The following is a 19,530-nucleotide window of genomic DNA, read 5'->3' as shown; positions in this document are numbered from 1 at the left end:
TTTTTAAGTTTTTTTTTATACCCATGTCACTTTTTGTTGAAATCAGAAGAGATTTTATTTTAAACTAAAAGCTAGATATTTACTTCCATTTTTGCCTTTATTGTGCACTTAGCATGACTCATTTTTGCGCTCATCTGTTTACCGTATATCAATTGAAATCTGATTTCTATTTGAATGAGGTATTAAGGGTTTCTATGAACATGTTGGATAGGTTTTAGTGATAAATTGAAGTTACACAATCAAAAATACGACAGAAAAAAAAGTGTAAAAAGTGAATTAGGTATGTGTATCTACATTACTTCTCCTTCTTCGTTTTGGCATTACATTCCCCACTAAGACATTGCCGCCTCACAGTTGAGTGTTCAATCAGCACTTCCACAGTTATTAACTGCGAGGTTTCTAAGCCAAGTTACCATTTTTTTACCATCAAATTTACCACCAAAGTTTCAATTTTGGTATATATTTGGGAAAGAATTAGGTGTATATGTGCATAAGATGACGATGCAGAGCATAATCTCCATCCAAGCCTTTCTTAGCTGTTTGCAGGAGATAACATAAATATATCGAGTTCGGCTTCGTCATGCACTTTGACGCTTGAGCTCCAACAAACTATTAATTTAGACTATAACTTGGTAATTTCGGTACCCCTGAGTTTATATACGATTATTGGAATAAAAAAATCCAGGAATCTCATTTTAAATGGGACGCGATAAATAATAATCGTTGGTCTTCCAACTACAAAGATCCGTTTCAGGAGAAAAAAAAGTTGTTCGAGACCCTCGGTAGATTTTTTCAAATAGTCACGAAATGAAAGCTTAAGAGCTATATTTTCACGTAGTGAAAGTTTTATGATGCTCATTTTTTGTCATAAAGGTCCCCATACACACGCCGTGACCAAACTGACTTATGTAGGTATGTATTTTTTGTATGGCTTGAAGCCGTCGAAGCTGATTCAGCAAATTGCATGGGGTTTACTGGAATCCCGATTCTTCGGATTACGTCAGGATAAGTTAGTCTACTTAAACATTAGAAATTTCTAATTAATATTTCATTCATCAGGTTTTGAGTGATTTAAAAACGTATACAGCTCTTTGAAATTCGAGCATGGTTTTGAAGAAGCAATTGATGGCTTTGCTAGTACACAGTTCGAACGAAACCTGTAAATTTCCGTTCAAGTAGATGTAACAAATTGACCTCCGTGTTAAGCAACGTAAGGTTATAGGTTATTTTAAATTTACACGTGCTGTAATTTACGAATTTATATTTGTATAAGAAAATTAAAAAAAATGCGACCAACATGGGAATCGAACTTCAATCCACAGAGTGAGAGGCCACCTCGTTAGCCACTCGTGCATTTCAACTTCTTGAAAGCAAGCCGACCAAAGAGTATCAAGTTAAGCGTTCTGTCGATTTGATTATTCTTCATCAGACTGAACGATAACTTAAATTTACATGACACGGAAACTTCTTCGAGACGCGAATGTTTGAGACTCAGTATACTGAATACATCACAGATTTCTCGAAGGGATGTTATAAAATCATTGAGTTACAGCGATAAAATGCTGCGTTATGAGGGCCACTTTGTACAAACATCCAAATATTTCATTTTGATTGATGATGTATGAATAAAATAAGCGCCAGCTGCGGTTTGCATGAAATGGAACGGGATTTGTTTTGATAGCCACGTTCTCGCACAACAAGGTTTCCGCTAGACGCATGTAAAATTAAGTCATGTTGAATGGAAATATCAACGATTTTATCGTTTACATCACAAAAATTGAAAATTATGATCTACTACACATTTTGTTACCAAATTTTACATTCAGTAAGGATTTCCGTCGTGGTTAATTTTCAGAATATTTTACTGTGTAGCTGTAGAAAGCCGCAGATTCAATTCACGTCGTTGAACCATATATTGAATTATCATGTTTCAGAGTTCTGTAGATGATGATGATGATGATGATGATACTACCATCTGTTGTAGCAAGGCACCTGCCGACAGCACTGGTCATATCTGACAAACGATTTAATCATGATTATACTACTGTTTGTATTTCATCAGACTCCTGTATGAAGGGCAATAAGCAGAGACACTCCTTCCAGAAGAAAGTTCGTACATACAATATTATAATCCAGCCCTCGTTTCCCAGATTGACCCAATAAATGGGGAGAAGAGCCCGCCCTTTATCTACGAGATGTGAACAATAGAAAGTTGGCGAGTCCACTCTTCCTATCCAAATCGTTTCAATCGGGTGCCCTGATGGTTTTTTATGGTATATAATCATATTGCTTCAATATAATTTGGTAAATATATATAACTAGTCGACCCGGCAGACGTTGTCCTGCATAGTAGGCGAAAATGCGCGTTGTGAACTGCCCATGCGAAATTTCCATATGATTCTTAATTTTAGTTCTTCACGATTTACTCAACCTTACTCGCGATTTATGTATCAGGAAATATCATATAAACCCGTCGGAAACTATAACGAACATATCTGCTGTAGGATTAAAGTAAATCCATCCAGCCTGTGGAGTTTGTTCCGTTAATATACAAGCGGGAGTCTCCAGGAAAACCTTTTACCTTGGATGGTGCAGCACATGTGACTGACATCCACGTGCAACGACTGCTTCGATTATTGTTTATTCGATTATTGGTATCAGGCCTACTTTGATGGTTTCAAAGCCATTGAATATTTACTTATATAGTAAACGGCAAGTGCTATTTCATTGCCACACACAGCCGTTTTCGAGTTATGCGGATACGAACACAGACCATTTCATTTTTATTATATAGATGGAGTTCTATCACCAAGTTTCAATTCCATGTCCTAAACGAGAAAGGACCTTCTTCAACGCACATGTTTCAGAGTTCTGTAGAGGCACCAAAGAGGTCTTGGCTATGTCAGCGGATCTCAACCTTTTTATTGACAGGTACTCCTTCAAATGTTTGCATTGATTGAGGTACCCCTTCTAGAAGTAGGCTTTCACGCCTTTTGAAAGAATAATTCCGAGCCCTTTGAAGGGATGCTTCCGCGCCTCTTGAAAGGAGCTTCTGAATTTCTTGAAAGTAGGCTTCCGCAACTCTTGATAAGAGGCATCCGATCCTCTTGTAGAAAGGCTTTCGAGCATCTTGAATGGTGGCTTTTGAGTTACTTAAAAGGAGGCTTCCTTTGCATCTTTAAAGGATGCAGTTGAAACTCTTGAAAGTATGCCTCCAACCCTCTTGGAAGAAGAATTCCGAGATTCTTGAAGGGAGGCATCCGAGTCTATTGAAAGTAGGCTTTAGATTCATTTGAAAGTAGCCTCTTAAAAGGGGCCTTCCTAGCTTTTTGAAAACAGGCTTTCTATCCTTTTAAAAGAAGGTTTCCGAGCCTCTTGAAAGTAGGCTTCCGACTCTTTTAAAACAAGGCTTCCGGGCCTCTTGGATGGAGACCTCTTGAAAGGAGGCATAGAAAGCAACACTTAAAATAAACTCGAACAAGTTAGCCATACATAAAGATACTTAAGTTAATTTGGTAAAATAAGTCAGTTGTAAAAAAAATACAGTTACGACCATTTTTGGCGTTGTGCAAAAGAATGGTCTGTGGCGGCGAAGGATGAACCACGAGCTCGCACAGCTCTTCGGCGAACCCAGCACCCAGAAGGTAGCCAAAGTTGGAAGGGTACGATAGGCAGGACATGCTCCAAGAATGTCGGACAGCAACCTTGCGAAGATAGTATTTGCTTTCGACCCGGCATTTAAAAGAATGCGTGGAGCGCAGCGATCTAGGTGGGCTAATCAGGTACAGAATGACTTGGCGAGCGTGAGGCGCAACCGAGGATGGAGAGATGTGGTCTCGAACCGTGTATTGTGACGTCAAGTATTTGATTCAGTGTTATCTGTTTAGATGTTAAATCTATATACATAAACATGACCCTTATAGACTCGGAAACTACTGAAACGATCGGCGTGAAATTTTGCATACAAGGGTTTTTCGAGCCGGGGAAGGTTCTTAGCATGGTTCGGGAAAGAGGGGCTCCCATACGAATGAGACACAAATGTCTGCATTACTCGAGAACTAATGAAGCAAATGGGACCAAATTTGGCTTGTGAAGATTTTTTAAGGCAAGATATGTTTCTGAGGTGATTCGAGACCCCTCCCCATTCTGAAGGGCGAAGGGGGGCAGGGTCTCATATACAAATGAAACACAGATTTCTGCATAACTTGGGAACTAATCAAGGAAATGGAACCGAATTCGGCATGTGGAAAAACAAAAGTTTTGACGTTTGCTCTACGATTACATTTGCCCCTTCTGACTTCATCGTGCAACGTTTTACGTTTTTTTACCGTTTTAAATTTACGTAAAATTCCGTAGTTTCAGACGTTTTTATCTTTTTAAGCAAAATCAAGTGTAAATAAGTTTTTGAAAATAGTTTTTACGTGTCGTCTATTTTAGTTGAATTTAATATTTGTAGTTTTTGACGTTTTTTTTTTCTTTTTAAGTAAAATAATGTTCAAATTCAAATTAAATTCGATTCGTGTCAACGAGAAAGCAATTCGTCGACATGGTTTGTGTCTCGACTAAATGTTGTGATGTTTGAGTACTATGACGACAGCCATATTCAATATGTCGCCATTTGAAATTTAAATTGGCGCAATTGCTAAATAATGGGTTAATTGTTGTAGAAGGTTTCTTGCTCAAGAACAAACTCAAACTCGGGCATTTCGCTTCCATAACGGCTGGCAGTTAGAAGTTTTGCGAGTTTAAGAGTTTTATTTATAGAATTTAAGTAAAGTTTAGTTCGTCGAGATTTTATTCTGTTGTCGGTGTAGCCGACTCTCGCAAATTTCAATTTTAAATAGTATAGTACGTACACCTCCGTAATTTTAGTGTACGTACTATCGAAGCGTACGTACTATCGAAGCAAAAAAATACCGAACAGAAAAAAATTTGTTTTTGCCTTTCTATTTATTTGGGAGTGGTGTAATGTTTATAAAAGCACTCGGAAGCCAAAATTTCGATAGAAGGCTCTGTAGTCTAAGCGAATTTATATTTGATATAGTACACAACGGACCAGCATGACTCAGATTTTACTTGAAATGGTGCCTACATGTAGCAGTGCGCAAAATTATCGCCCTTGTAAATGTGATGCTTTTGTTTTTATGAAATATTATATGTTAATGCTTCGGAACATCCATAAATTACGTGATATTCGTGACGCTTTAAAGATATGTTACACATCATGCATAATTATGCATGTTACTACAAAAAGTGACGATTGGGGGTGGATCACAGTATTTTTACGTGACGTATTTTATGGATTCCACCTGTAGATTTTATGTTAATGAAAAGCTTTAAGGTTGTCCTGAACTGTCAATGTCGTTGCGATTCTATTGGCTCCATTGACGCTTCCTTACCAAAACGACAAACTGTCAGCTATAGCAACAAACGCATCGCGTTGATTTGGAGGAACCTTCATTACGATTCGTAATTATATACATAAGTACATTACACTAAGAAGAGTTTAGAGATAACAAAAAAACGATTTCTTACTTTCTAAGTTATTTTCATTTTCTCGTCTGTCGAATCGTTTATGCCTTTCTCGTACAACAATGTGTAACGAAAAAAAATTATATATATTTCAAAAACGATTTTTTGATAGAAGGCCTGGAGGGCCGATTTTATATACTTGATCGGTGTCAGCTTGATAAATTGAGGTGGTGTCTGTCGATAAAGTATTTAAATCTAAATCATTGGATGTTGATCTACTAACAAACTACAAAGCGTGGATCTCTGGCCAAAACGTGCGACATGGGATAATTTTTGGCAACATGGCCACTATTCAACACATTCTCGGCCAAAAAAAGATACTTTTTTTAAGTTGGAATTATTTCAAAACTTTATTTGAAATTCATAAATATTTTCCTCAGAAAATTCCTTAGGAAATTTATTCAAAAAACTTCTTATTTACAAATTTTTGCTAGATTTGTTTCAGATATTCTTCTAGGATTTTTTTCCGAGGAAATCTCCAGGAAATCCATAGGTAAATCCATCAAGATTTTTCGAAACTTAAACCAAGACATCCATCGCGAATTTATTTCAGAAATTACTTTAGGAAATACTTCAGTAAATCCTTTCAGATACTCCTATTCTTCCTGAACTTCCCGGAGCAGTTCTTGAAGGAATTTTCTGCAGAATAATTTGAGAAAATTCTGTGGGAATTCCGAAACGAATTCCCGGATAATTCTTGAAGAACTTTTCGGGGAACTTTAAAAGAGATTTCTGAAGAAGTTCTTGAAGTAATTTCCGGGGAAATTATTGGCGGATTTTTTGGGAGAATACATGGAGGAATTTCTGGAATAAAAAGTGGGAGAGTTTCTCGATGAATTTTCGGAGTTACTGTTTTAAGAGATTGCTGCGAATTCCTGCAAATTACAAAATGTCATAAACCAACCTCGGAACATGATTCTCACGGATGTTCGAGCAAGAACACATTTGTTCATTGTTATTGTGTTTATGTTAAGTGAAATTTATCCATTTTATTCGAAGTAACCACAAATACTCGCGATCATGATTTTTACTCTCGAAAAAATACTGCCCTGATTTTTGTCTTTACTTTGCTTGCGAACAAAGCAAGCGCTAGAAAAAATACAGGCAGTAGGTTCGCGCAAGTATGGCATTTCTGGTAGGCACAACTACACTCTTTTCTTACTCGTGAAGCGAGTATTTCCAGCACTGGTTTTGACGAAATTCAATTTTTGTAGCCAGATGAATTTGCTGACGAATTTTGCAAGGAATTTCCAATAGAATTTCCAAAGAAAAAAACGGGAACATGTTTCCGGGAGAATGCTTGGATGACTTTCCGGAAGAATTCCCGGGACGTGAGTATCAAGGGCTTTCACGTGAGTTTCTGAAGAAATTAATTGAGAAATTCCGGAAAGACCTCGAATTAATTAATGGAGAGATCTTGATGGAATTTCTGGAGTAACTCCAGAGAGAATACCCGGAGGAGTTTACATTGGAATTTCTGAATGATTTTCTGGTGGAAGTTCTGGGAAAAGGGATGAGAAAATTTCTAAAAGAATTTCTAAGTGGATTGCTGAAGAAATTACGGAGAAAATAATGGAATTTAGAGGGTATATTTGGAAAGATTAACGGAGAAATATTTGGCTATAATTTAAGATGGATGTTCGGAGGAATTTCGTAAAAATTCGCGGAGAAATCCCTAGAGGAACTTCCGGATGAATTCCTGGAGGAACTTCCAGAGAAATATCTGGAAAAACTTCCGTAGGAATTCCCGGAGAAACTTTCGGAGGAATTCCTGGAGGAACATCCAGATAAATTCCGGAAAACTTGTAATACGCGAAATAGATTCATGCTGATTCACGCCACTGCCACTGGCTGAAAATAATCTATCACGACTCACCGGCGATAAAATTTCAATCGGCGCACAGGCTTAGATAGAATATCAAGTTAAATCATGTATGGAGTTTTCGACCAAACTACCAAGGTATCCCAGGAAGAACCCTTGGGAGAAACTACTGTTCCAGGATAAACTTCTTCGGAAATCTCTGTAAGACGTCAACCAAAAATTTCCCTCATTTTAGTAACGCTGCTAATTTGTTTCTCAAGAAAAAAAATTGTTACCGACAAGTGGATAGAATGGAACTAAACTTAATGTAAACTTAATTAAACAGTAAAATATCTTGCCGAAAATTCAATTTTATGAATCACCATTCCCATGATGGAATTAATTTAGGTACTACTCGGGGAAATATTTTCTGGTCTATCAGGTGAACTAATGCATGTGGAAGGGTTTTAGATCTGGAACTAATTTCCTTGATAGATAAAATAATTTATAAACATAATAATTGTTCAATTAAGTGGATAGCTAATCTGTTTTCTAAGAAAATCATACCCATAAAATTTCAATTATTGCTGAAAACACTCTTATGCCGATGACATACTCACGCGAGTGCGTGTGCGAACGCGTCCAAGACAAAAGAATTCCTCTTGCTGATATTCTGCTTTATGAGGGCTTGGACGCGCTCCGCATCGCTCAGCTCTTTCAGATGTTCCCTCAATTGTTTAAATTGATAATATAATATGTGTTACGTAAGACTGGCAGCATTTATGACACGCTGCTTTTTCAAAGTTTTGCTATTAAATTCGTTATAAGCTCACAATGGTGTTTAAATCAGTTGTGAAATTATTTCGTAATATATGAAGGACCCCCGCATGTGCCATAACCAAAGCATATTCAAATTTTTACCAAAAATCGTACAGAAAAATGAACGAAAAAAAAAAATTGGGTACGTACTATCGAGGTAAAATGTACTTACAATCGAGGGTACGCACTATCGAGGGTACGTACTATCGAGGTATGCCTGTATACCAAAAAAGCGCGTGGCGTATACTAGTATACAGTGTCTGGCCACCATGTTTGTGTTTGGAGAAGTGACAAATAATATTTTAGTGAATTACACCCTCAAACCATACCCACAAATATCCATCACAAGCTCTAGCTCCAAAACCATTCCCCCGACAATTAAACGCCCAGCAATAGGCGATAGACACATAGCGGCACCCCTATAACCTCCCTGTAGAAGGCCCAAACCAAGGGTCCAAACGTCGGATGTTGTAGAATCACTCCGCTTTATAATTTCTAAGACCAGAAAAGCCAAAACAGAGGGATTTTTCGTTATCTGCCCTGGTCGTTCCCAATATAAATAGGATTTCCATATCCGTACCAATTCCAAATGTGTTCAACCCGAAACAAATAAACCCCCATGAATTGTAAGTAAGAAGATCGAGTAGTTTTTTTAGTTGGAGTAATCGCTGAAAGATCACTCCGTTCGCTTTTCCGTTCCGTTCCGTTGACTACGTTGATTACTCGCTTTGCATAATTTCTGCCGGGATTTATTGGCGGGTTGGAAGAGTTGGAACGTAACTTGGGAGGTGGCCAAATTGGAGAAGCACTTGGTGCAAAGCAATATTTTAAGTTTCAGCCAGCGACCGTTCGAGTGACCCCTGAGGAGAGAAGTCGAGTGATAGTCGGGCAAAAGAACTCGACCGGTGGTCTTCCGGATCCCGGAAGTGGCGCTTAAGCCACCGGTTAATCATAAACCTCGAGCTGAAGCTACGAACAGTTACAATCGGCTCACTATTTTTTTTTCTTTTTGGACGTTTTTGATGGTTTTTTGATGATATTTTTGGATTCTTAAATGGATTCTTTTGAAATTTCTTAGTTAAAAACTTCAAATCAAGATTTCTCGAGATTCCTCCTAAGTTTTTTTTTAAATTCGTCCAGAGGTGCAAAATTACCACATGAATCGAGCCCTGTACTTGGTTTTGATGGACATTTTTCTTTCGTAATTACGGTCTATCAGCGCACCGTGACAGTGCGTGCCGAAAGTGTTTTGTGCGATGTATCGTTTTTCGATAATTTACTATTCAGCCGATTTTAAGATGAAAGTTTTTAATCAGGTTCTGTATCCAATGGCCAGAAGAAATAGAAAAGACAGAGCTCCCCCATCCGTTGCGATAATTGGGGTGATGTGGCGTTACCGCATGTGGTCAGGTCGAGGTGTGCAATGGGTCTCCTGCTGGTGGTTGATGATGCCACAGTTGTGGTCGAAATTTGCTGCTCAATTCCCGCTATTCCGTACTTACTCCCTGATTTTTTAGTTTGCCGATGACGGCACAGGATCTTAGTGGGTCGTAGATCGTGCGTTTTGACATTCACCGTACAAAACAATTTCAAATAGGTTTTGTAGCATTTATTTATCCCTCTAACATAACGAACACGTAATAATCACGTTGAAGAAATAATTGTTGCTTTGGTTCAAATTCAATTGGATAGTCGCTTATTTTGAGGGATTGATTGTTTGTCCTCGTGATGGATGAATAAATAAACACTTATTCTAAAGGATCCGATAAGGAAATGCTAATACTGTTGTATACAGAAAAGTCCGTACTAATTAGTACAATAGAAGTTGCATAGGTCACATCACTTTCCGTGGTGTTTCCTGTTCTATGTTTCTGGTTCTTCTTCTTATTCTACGACTCTATTTTTTCAACTGGAACTTGGCCTGCTTTTCAACTTAGTTTTCTATTAGCATTTCCTCCGTTAATAATTGTAAGCTTGCTATGCCTGCTATTGCATGGGTAGAGTATGTATCTTATGTGTCAAGTACGACGGATACACTATGCCCAGGGAGTCGAAAATGTTTCCCACCCGAAAACTTCCTAGATCGGAGCGAGAATCGAACTCGCCATGTCCGGATTCCTCCGGAAATCCTGCGGATTTGCTCGCAAGACTACTGGAGACCCCGATTACCCCTCCCAACTAACACAACTTCCTGCTCGTGGTAATTGTGGAGATGCACAGGTATTCTACAATAACCACACACTAACATTTTCTTCCTTTTCCAACTTACAGTAAGGACTTGGCCGGCGCCGTTATTGATCAACATTGGAGAGCTGCTGAAACGTGCACTTTGAGAATAGATGGTAAACCCCAAGCACTATTCACTTGAATCGAAGTGCAATTTGCCCCAGCTTTGATCAATCACGGAGTAGGTTGCTTGATATGTGCAGTCAGCTAAGCTAGCTAAGAAAACTTCTCATCCAATTTGTCAAGTCTACATAAAATTATTGGACTATTAAATACCTGAGAGAAGAGATTTTTCTCGCCAAATTTTTGTATGGGTGATTAATGAGGGATCAAGTGTCCCCATATTAAGTGAACAACTTAAAACCTAAATATCATGAAATTGTGAACGAATGCTTGCATTTTTATGCATCCAGATCATTTTGTATCTTTGTGGCTTTGTGATGTAAAAAACTGATAGCATTTGGACAATATTAGATGAAGTTATTGAAATTTTGCCTGGCCACTGAAAAGAGCTGTAGGAAAGTTCAAACACACAATAAAATAGTGTGATTGTCAATGAAAAACCTAATTGATTCACCTAGCGGTGTTGGTGCCTTTCTCGTGTGTATCAAAAATATGAGTGAATGTTGTTTACTGTGTTTGGTACATAAGAAATAGTATTTTGGCCATAGCTTCTGAGCCCATAGTCTGATCTGGCCTCCGATGAATTTCCTGGAGAATTTGCAAAAAACTTTTCGTGAAACTCAAAAGAGTTTCGCTGAATTTTGTTAGAAATTCCAAAGAATTTCTCTCGAGAAGTCCTGAGAATTTTTGGAGAATGTTCGTCTGACAATTCTTTCGAATTTTCCTTTCCAAATCATTCCGGAGTAGTTGTATTAATTCTCCGAAAGAAGTCCACCACCGCCGCCGAGCGAAGATGTATCGGTGCACATCTCTGCGCAAATTGCTTCACATGCTGCAAAAATGCTCTTCTAACCCCTTGATTCACCGGAAAAGCAGCATCCCATTTGAAATCCTATTTGTTATCAGCAATTATTTATAATGGGAATTAGCTACATGTTTCGTGTGAACTGATGATGCATCATGCACCGCTCGCTGTCTTATCAGTCTTCGGAGATTCAGTCAATTGAGATTCATATGAGTAAGCGGCTGAAATACAAATCATGTATATAGGGGAATCTGCGGAGACTTGATTCGCTTTCTCGTTTCCGATAAATCACAGTCAAAAGCAAATAATTTCAAGTAATTGCACATTACTCGGCAATTCGGTTGTACGAAAATCTTTTTTTTTGTTAAATATCTTGGCTGCGCATATGCACAGCACATGTTTCGAAATGGACAAATCGATATGACATTTTGCGAAAAAGAATTCATGTGTCTTGGAGGGACTCGAACCCTCAACCTCCTCTTCTCTATGTAGGCGTGATAACTCCTGTATGACTGCTGTATGATATTTCCTTGAGAACCGCGATAAAATGGTTTTCTTCTAATTACCTTCGGTAAAAGTGTCTTTAGGGATGTTTTCAAAGGAGAAGGATAATAAAGTTCATCGTGAGGTGGTATTGAGGTTGTTAAAAAAATTTCAGCGAATTTCTTAAAATTATGCAAAAAAAAACGCTGTTTAGAAAAAAAACATGAATTATTCACAAATGGGCAGATAATAGCAGCTGAAATTTTGTCTGAACATAGGCTCAAACTTATATCTTTGATATCTGAAAAAATAAAAATTGTGGAGACAAGTGGACCTTTTTGTCTGCGATTGTTCCAAATTTGGTATTAATATGCATTAAAAATCACCATGTTACATAAATTCCAAATGAAACGGATATGCGCAATCTTCGATTTATTCAATTTTTTTAATAATCGTTTCGTTCCAAAAATCAATAGACTAGTATTGTTTGTTCCTTCACTATGCTTCCAAATTCCGGCAAGGGAGATCTAAATATAGGGCTTATTACGGACTTCCTACCCAGCTTAAGTCCCGTAGTCTGCAAACGAAGACAACATTTGCGCTGTATATTACTCTTTTTTTTTTTTTTTTTTTTTTTTAACTAATTGTATTTGTTAATTATCTAATACATGCATTCATCTCTTAGACTAGGTGTTCCGTGTTTTCTAAACACTATCATCCTTATTTGCTATGTTACAGTTTTAGTTATTATTAAACATTTCAATTGCCTCTGGCAGTTAGAATTTTTCCTCTGGTTGAATTGAACCATGTAGGAATTACAATGTTTTCAACTTAAACTAAACATAACCTATTTTATACTAGGGGTACAAGGAGTTAATCGTTGCAATAGAAGATTGCAACGATTTTTGTCTAAAATTGGAAATTATTTTGTTGGACATTTGTTGCAATGTCTCAATATTAGAAATTCTATTAAGTTCATTAGTACTATACCACGGAGGCAACTTCAGAATCATTTTCAAAATTTTATTTTGAATCCTCTGAAGTGCCTTCTTTCTGGTATTGCAGCAACTAGTCCATATTGGCACAGCATACAACATGGCAGGTCTAAAAATTTGTTTGTAAATCAAAAGTTTGTTCTTAAGACAAAGTTTTGATTTTCTGTTTATAAGTGGATATAGACACTTAATATATTTGTTACATTTGGCTTGAAGTCCTTCAATGTGATTTTTAAAAGTTAATTTTTGATCTAGCAGAAGTCCTAAATATTTAGCTTCGCTAGACCAATTAATTGGAACCCCATTCATAGTGACAATATGTCTGCTAGAAGGTTTCAAATAAGAAGCTCTCGGCTTATGTGGGAAAATTATAAGCTGAGTTTTGGAAGCATTCGGGGAAATTTTCCATTTTTGCAAGTAAGTGGAGAAAATCTCCAAACTTTTTTGCAATCTACTACAAATGACACGAAGGCTTCGCCCTTTGGCTGAGAGACCTGTGTCATCTGCAAACAAAGATTTTTGACACCCTGGTGGTAAATCAGGTAAGTCAGAAGTAAAAATGTTATACAGTATGGGCCCCAGTATGCTGCCTTGGGGGACACCAGCTCTTACAGGTAATCTATCAGATTTAGAATTCTGATAGTTTACCTGCAGTGAGCGATCTGATAAATAACTTTGGATCAGTTTAATGATGTACAGAGGAAAATTAAAATTCATCAATTTTACAATCAAACCTTCATGCCAAACACTGTCAAATGCTTTCTCTATATCAAGAAGAGCAGCTCCAGTCGAATATCCTTCAGATTTGTTGAGCCGAATTAAGTTCGTAACTCTTAATAACTGATGAGTGGTTGAATGCCCATGGCGAAAACCAAATTGCTCATCAGCAAAAATAGAATTGTCATTAATATGAACCATCATTCTATTTAAAATAATCTTTTTCAAACAGTTTGCTTATTGAAGAAAGCAAACTGATTAAGGATAACTAGAAGCCTCAGCTGGATTTTTGTCCGGCTTCAAAATTGGAACAACTTTGGCGTTTTTCCATTTATCTGGGAAGTATGCCGATTGAAAACATTTGTTAAATAAATTAACCAAAAAGGATAAAGCGCTCTCAGGAAGTTTTTTGATAAGTATGTAGAAAATACCATCATCACCCGGGGCTTTCATATTTTTAAATTTTCTAGTAATAGATCCCACTTCATCCAAATTAGTTCCCAACGAAGGGTCAAAAACATTCTCTTGATTGAGAATGTCTTCGAAGCTCCGTGTAACCTGATCCTCAATTGGACTAGTGAGACCTAGACTAAAATTATGGGCACTCTCGAACTGCTGAGCAAGTTTTTGAGCCTTTTCGCCATTTGTTAATAAAATTTTATTTCCCTCTTTAAGCGCTGGAATAGGCTTTTGAGGTTTTTTAAGAATTTTTGTTAATTTCCAAAAGGGTTTCGAACTGGGATCCAACTTCGAGACATTATTCTCAAAGTTGGTATTTCTCATAATAGCGAAACATTTTTTAATTTCATTTTGCAAATCTCGCCAAATAACTTTCAACGCGGGATCGCGAGTTCTTTGGTATTGCCTTCTTCTCACATTTTTAAGATGGATCAGTAGCTGAAGATCGTCGTCAATAATAATGGAGTTGAATTTAACTTTACATTTCGGAATTGCAATGCCTCTGGCTTCGACAATTAAATTTGTCAAAGATACGAGAGCATTATCAATTTCACTTTTGGTATCGAGAGGAATATCAACATCAAAATTCCTATCGATATACGTTTTGAGAGAATCCCAATCAGCTCTATGATAATTAAAAGTAGAGCTGATTGGATTATAAATGGCTTCTTGTGAGATTTCAAACGTCACAAGAAGGTGATCAGAGTCAAAGTCAGCATGAGTTACCAATTGGCCACACAGCTGACTTGAATCCGTTAAAACTAAATCAATTGTAGAAGGATTTCGACTGGAAGAAAAACAAGTAGGGCCATTGGGATATTGGATAGTATAATATCCCGCAGAACAATCTTCAAATAAAATTTTACCATTGGAATTGCTTTGAGCATTATTCCATGAACGGTGTTTGGCATTGAAGTCACCAATTACGAAGAATTTTGATTTGTTGCGAGTCAGTGTTTGAAGATCAGCTTTCAACAAATTCTTTTGCTGCCCATTGCATTGAAAAGGCAAATAGGCTGCAATGAAGGAAAATTGACCAAAATTTGTTTCAACAGAAACTCCCAAGGTTTCAAAAACTTTGATTTCAAACGAAGAAAATAATTTATGTTTGATACGTCTATTAATGACAATGGCGACCCCACCACAGGCGCTGTCAAGACGATCTTTTCTGTAGATAAAATAATTTGGATCTCTTTTAATGGAGAGTCCGGGCTTTAAATAAGTTTCTGTTATAATGGCAATATGCACATTATGAACTGTTAGGAAGTTGAATAATTCATCTTCCTTACCCTTTAGAGAGCGGGCATTCCAATTTAGAACTTTCACACAATTATTTAGATCCATTGAAACGGAGTCCGATAACAATTTTTGTGTGTACTTTATACCAACCTGAACAGCTTCAGGAATGGTATTTGCTTTGAACATTGCATCAATCATGTGATGCAATTGTTCAGTTAAAAAATCAAAATCGGAAGCCGTCATGCTACCTGAATCCAGGGATGGAATGCTCCTCAGAGCGAATCAGGAGAAGAAAAAAAATTCTCACTGCTCTCGACACACGAATCTTTGCTCTTCTCTTTTGTACTTTTGTGTTTCTCTCTTTTTCGGGTAGCTCCGAAATATATTCATTTCTGAATGATAACTAAATGGTTTGACTCAATGAGGTGAGGAAAAAGTTGCTCATTGAGTATCTTTGAGCCTCTTTCCGACGGATGGAATTGGTGGTAGCGAATAAATTTATGATAATTAGTTGGCTAATCTAACGGTAGCCAGTAAGTTATTGTATTTATCGTGTTTTCTTAGCAAACAATTCAATCACTGTCATAATGCGTATTTAGGGCTGTTTCATTTAGTCTTTACTTTTAAGCGGATTTTGGGTCTCACGCGTTTTAACGCGTTTACACAATATTTTAAAGAAGGTCTTGGTGCTTTTATTCCACTAAGATCAAGGGATCGCTCCCAGGCCCTTACCTTTTCATCTTATTTAATCATCATCATCATCATCTTCATTTATCTATATAAAAATGAGTTTGTATTTCTTTTGAGGCAACTCATTTGCAGGCAACACCCGATTTGCAAGATTTCCTAACTAATCGATACGTTTTGTGTTTATATGTATGAAAAGATACAGCATTTTGCTGGCAAAGTTGAACAAATGTAAAAATAGTACGTTATTGTGAGTTCTTAAGAAATCTATCAGCCTGATCGGAAATCGATCTAGAGGGCGACGCCTCAATCAACTAATCGATTGACAGTTAGGTTGAAATAAAAACAACCCGAGCAAGATCGGGCAGGTTCGACTAGTCTTTATATTAAAATGAGTTTGCATTTCCTTTGAGGCAATATAACTCACGAACGGATGGACTGATTTGCAAGATTTTCTCACTAATAGAATCGTCTTGGGATCAGCTGTGTTTGTACATACTAATAGTTGTTCTATTTGCCGGGGAAAGTTGAGAAGTTGTCTAAATGCAACGGTTTCATAAGAAAGCCATCAAGCTCGAACTGAAATCGATCTAGAGTGCCTACGCCTCAATCAACTAAATGATTGACATATTACAAATAAAACCCGAGCGAGATCGGGTAGGTTCGCCTAGTAGGTATATAAGATAATTTCGTCAATAATCTCTTCGCATTTGAAATTGTAATTGCTAACCAGATAAATGCAGCATTGGCTACATCAAGCTGCCTTTTCCTTAGAAGCAGTAAATAATTAATGTAAACATATAAGGTGTTCTTTTCTACCCGTTCATGGATGCTATACACGGTTCCTATCCTCAAGCTAGTCTCATAAAAGTACGAATGTGCGAGGCTGTTGTGCTGGTAGCGATGGTATGACAGAAGTGTACTTTCATTCCTCTGTACGTTCAGTTGGAAAGAACAACAAAAATGATGCTCCTCAAAGAGACACATTGAGACAAACGGTTTCTCTCAAAGAGAGCCGCTCCTCATTTTTCCCACAACGAAGAGCATCTTTTTTCTATGTTTTGATCATGTCCGTGATGTTTTGTTGCTCATTTTTGATGAACTTTTTTTTGCTCATTGAGCTCATTGTGCGAGAAAATGCCAAGCCTGCCTGAATCGGCAACATGATCGTTATTTTCCGTTGGGACATGGGTATAAACACATAACATATGTGTGAGGTGGTATAGAGAATATCGTAATGTCAAAGGCATTATACCAGTTCACTTTCGAAACACGGAAAAAAATATAGTAAACACAATCAAACCTTACACGGTTAGATGACTTTACCCATTCGTGGGTACTGTTTTTATGTTGATATTTCCACCGTGAAAAAGTTACCCTTTTTGTCTCAAAAATGCCTCTCCTTTGAAACAACAATGAATCAAATACAGTGGCTGGTTTCCTACCCGCCGCTGCCAGCACCAGGCACTAACGTATATGTGAAAATAGCCAGCATGAGTTAACCATCCGAAGTTTGTATGGCGAAAGGCATCTAACGCGGGTTTTCTCAACAGTTGGAACTTTCAACGAAAAACTATTTGGTACCAGTTATGTAGGAAAGTGTCCGCTACCATGCCTACCAAATATTTTTTTGATTAAGGTGCTCATTTTCGAGATATTAAACATTAGATGTTTTTCGCCATACTGATTTCCAAAATTTAACTCCTAGTGTGCCGCTGTAAGCACGCTCAAAGCAGGCGATTCATTGATTTTACTAAATTAATGATTTTGTGTGTGTTACTTCTACGTGAAGTTAAACGAAAACAGAACTGTGCAATAAAAATCCTATTCGACTAGATGTCATATTAGAAATTTAGAGACAGTACTTGTCGATAGAAAATCCTTTCGCACGCGATGGCATATGAGCAAGTCAAACCACCTTCCTTTTGCCAGTGGAGATATATCAGCTTCCACACTGATATTCTTCCCTCCCCCTTCATAAGGGAGCTTGACAGAAGGAAGGTCGTGCGATATGTGCCATCACAAATATTGCCCTCCGCTCGCTTTCAAATCGACTTCTATAAAAACATTCTTCATGCCTGCCGCATCCTAACGGAACTATCAATTCTATACTTTCGCCTCTAATTCTATCATGAACATGTACGTCTAAGTTTGGAAGATGATATTAGCATTTCCATATCATAATTGATTTTAGTTCATTCAAAGTTAATTGCCCAGTGGCGTTTCCCTAACCTCAATCTACCTGTGCACTGAGTTTAAATTTAAGGAATTGGTTTGTGGAAATGCCTAGAATAACTAGATTTTGATTATTATAAACGACTCTGATAATTTTCTTTTCCATTTGGGCCGTAAAAATATCAAAATTTTCACTTTTTGGGTCAGTGCACTGGTAAAAAGTGAGGTTACGCGACGCCACTGTACATTCTGGGGATTACTTGGACTTAAGGACTTGGACATTAATTTACAATGTTCTAAATACTCATATGCGAATTACTTGTTTTTTAGTACATGGTTAGTTTCTGTCGATATCTAGTGCTGTACACTGGATTTTATTTTCACACGATTTACACTTTCTTAAGTTTTCACCCATCCTAAATGCTTAACGCATACTAATTGCCATGTAATTTTTCTTTGAATTATTTTGGATTTTTTGAAACATGTTGCAAAGATTTTGGTGGAAAATTGAAGTCACACGAACAAAAATACGAGTGAAAAAAAATCGTGTAAAACAAAATCCTGTGTACAAAAAATCAAGCCATTTGGTTTTAATGCGATCGAGTAACGTTGCGGACGGGAATAGGGGGTAATGTGACTCAAATTTTGGGGTAATTTATTTGTCAGTGCAGGGCTTAACTTTTATACCACTTTTTAGTGCCGTGTCTCTTTTCTCAGATGACAGAACGATGTTCCCTATACCAGTTATACAACTTTGGCGAGAAGCAAAAGGGGGTCAACTTTTTGCTACGGTTTCTCTTCGAAGTTGTACTTATGTTATGTGGTATAAACCTCATTTTGAGAAGAGAAATTTTGTCTACCAGCAGCGATGTTTGCATACGTAGGTACATTGGAAAAATTGAAATTTACTGAAGTGCTTGCTACCCGTTGGCGAGCGGCAAAATTTGTTTGTGAATTGTGGTGGGTATGAATTGCTCGACCAGTAACTGGTTTCGAAATTTGAGCGTTTGAAAAATTTCTACCCGTCGAATCTGGGATCCGATTGGAATTTCCCGTCATCAATTTTGCACGGGAAATCAGAACTTTTTTGCGTGAAGGGCATTCCCAGAAATTGGATTTATGATTGCCCCCACAATTTGTACATTTAAATTTATTGGAATCTTCTCTCACAGGACATGCGTCCTTGGCGTGAGAGGTTCCACCACAAATCATGCATTTAGCATCCATGTGACAATGTTTGGTTCCATGACCCCACTTTTGGCACTTACGGCACTGGGTGGGGTTTTGGAAATTTCCCTCAGGCCTGCGGAAATGTTCCCATGTAATGGCCAGTATCGACTTAAAAAGTAGAGAGGTTTCGGAATTTTGTTTAATATTACCAAGAGGAATTTTGACATCTGATCTGCATGGAGCAAATTGTCACTTTTACTTACGGAATAATCGAGCAGAATATTTTTCCGAAAGTAAAG

Source organism: Armigeres subalbatus, chromosome 3 (assembly GCF_024139115.2).
Source record: "Armigeres subalbatus isolate Guangzhou_Male chromosome 3, GZ_Asu_2, whole genome shotgun sequence".
NCBI classification, from domain to species: Eukaryota; Metazoa; Arthropoda; class Insecta; order Diptera; family Culicidae; genus Armigeres; species Armigeres subalbatus.
This window is presented reverse-complemented; position numbering follows the sequence as displayed.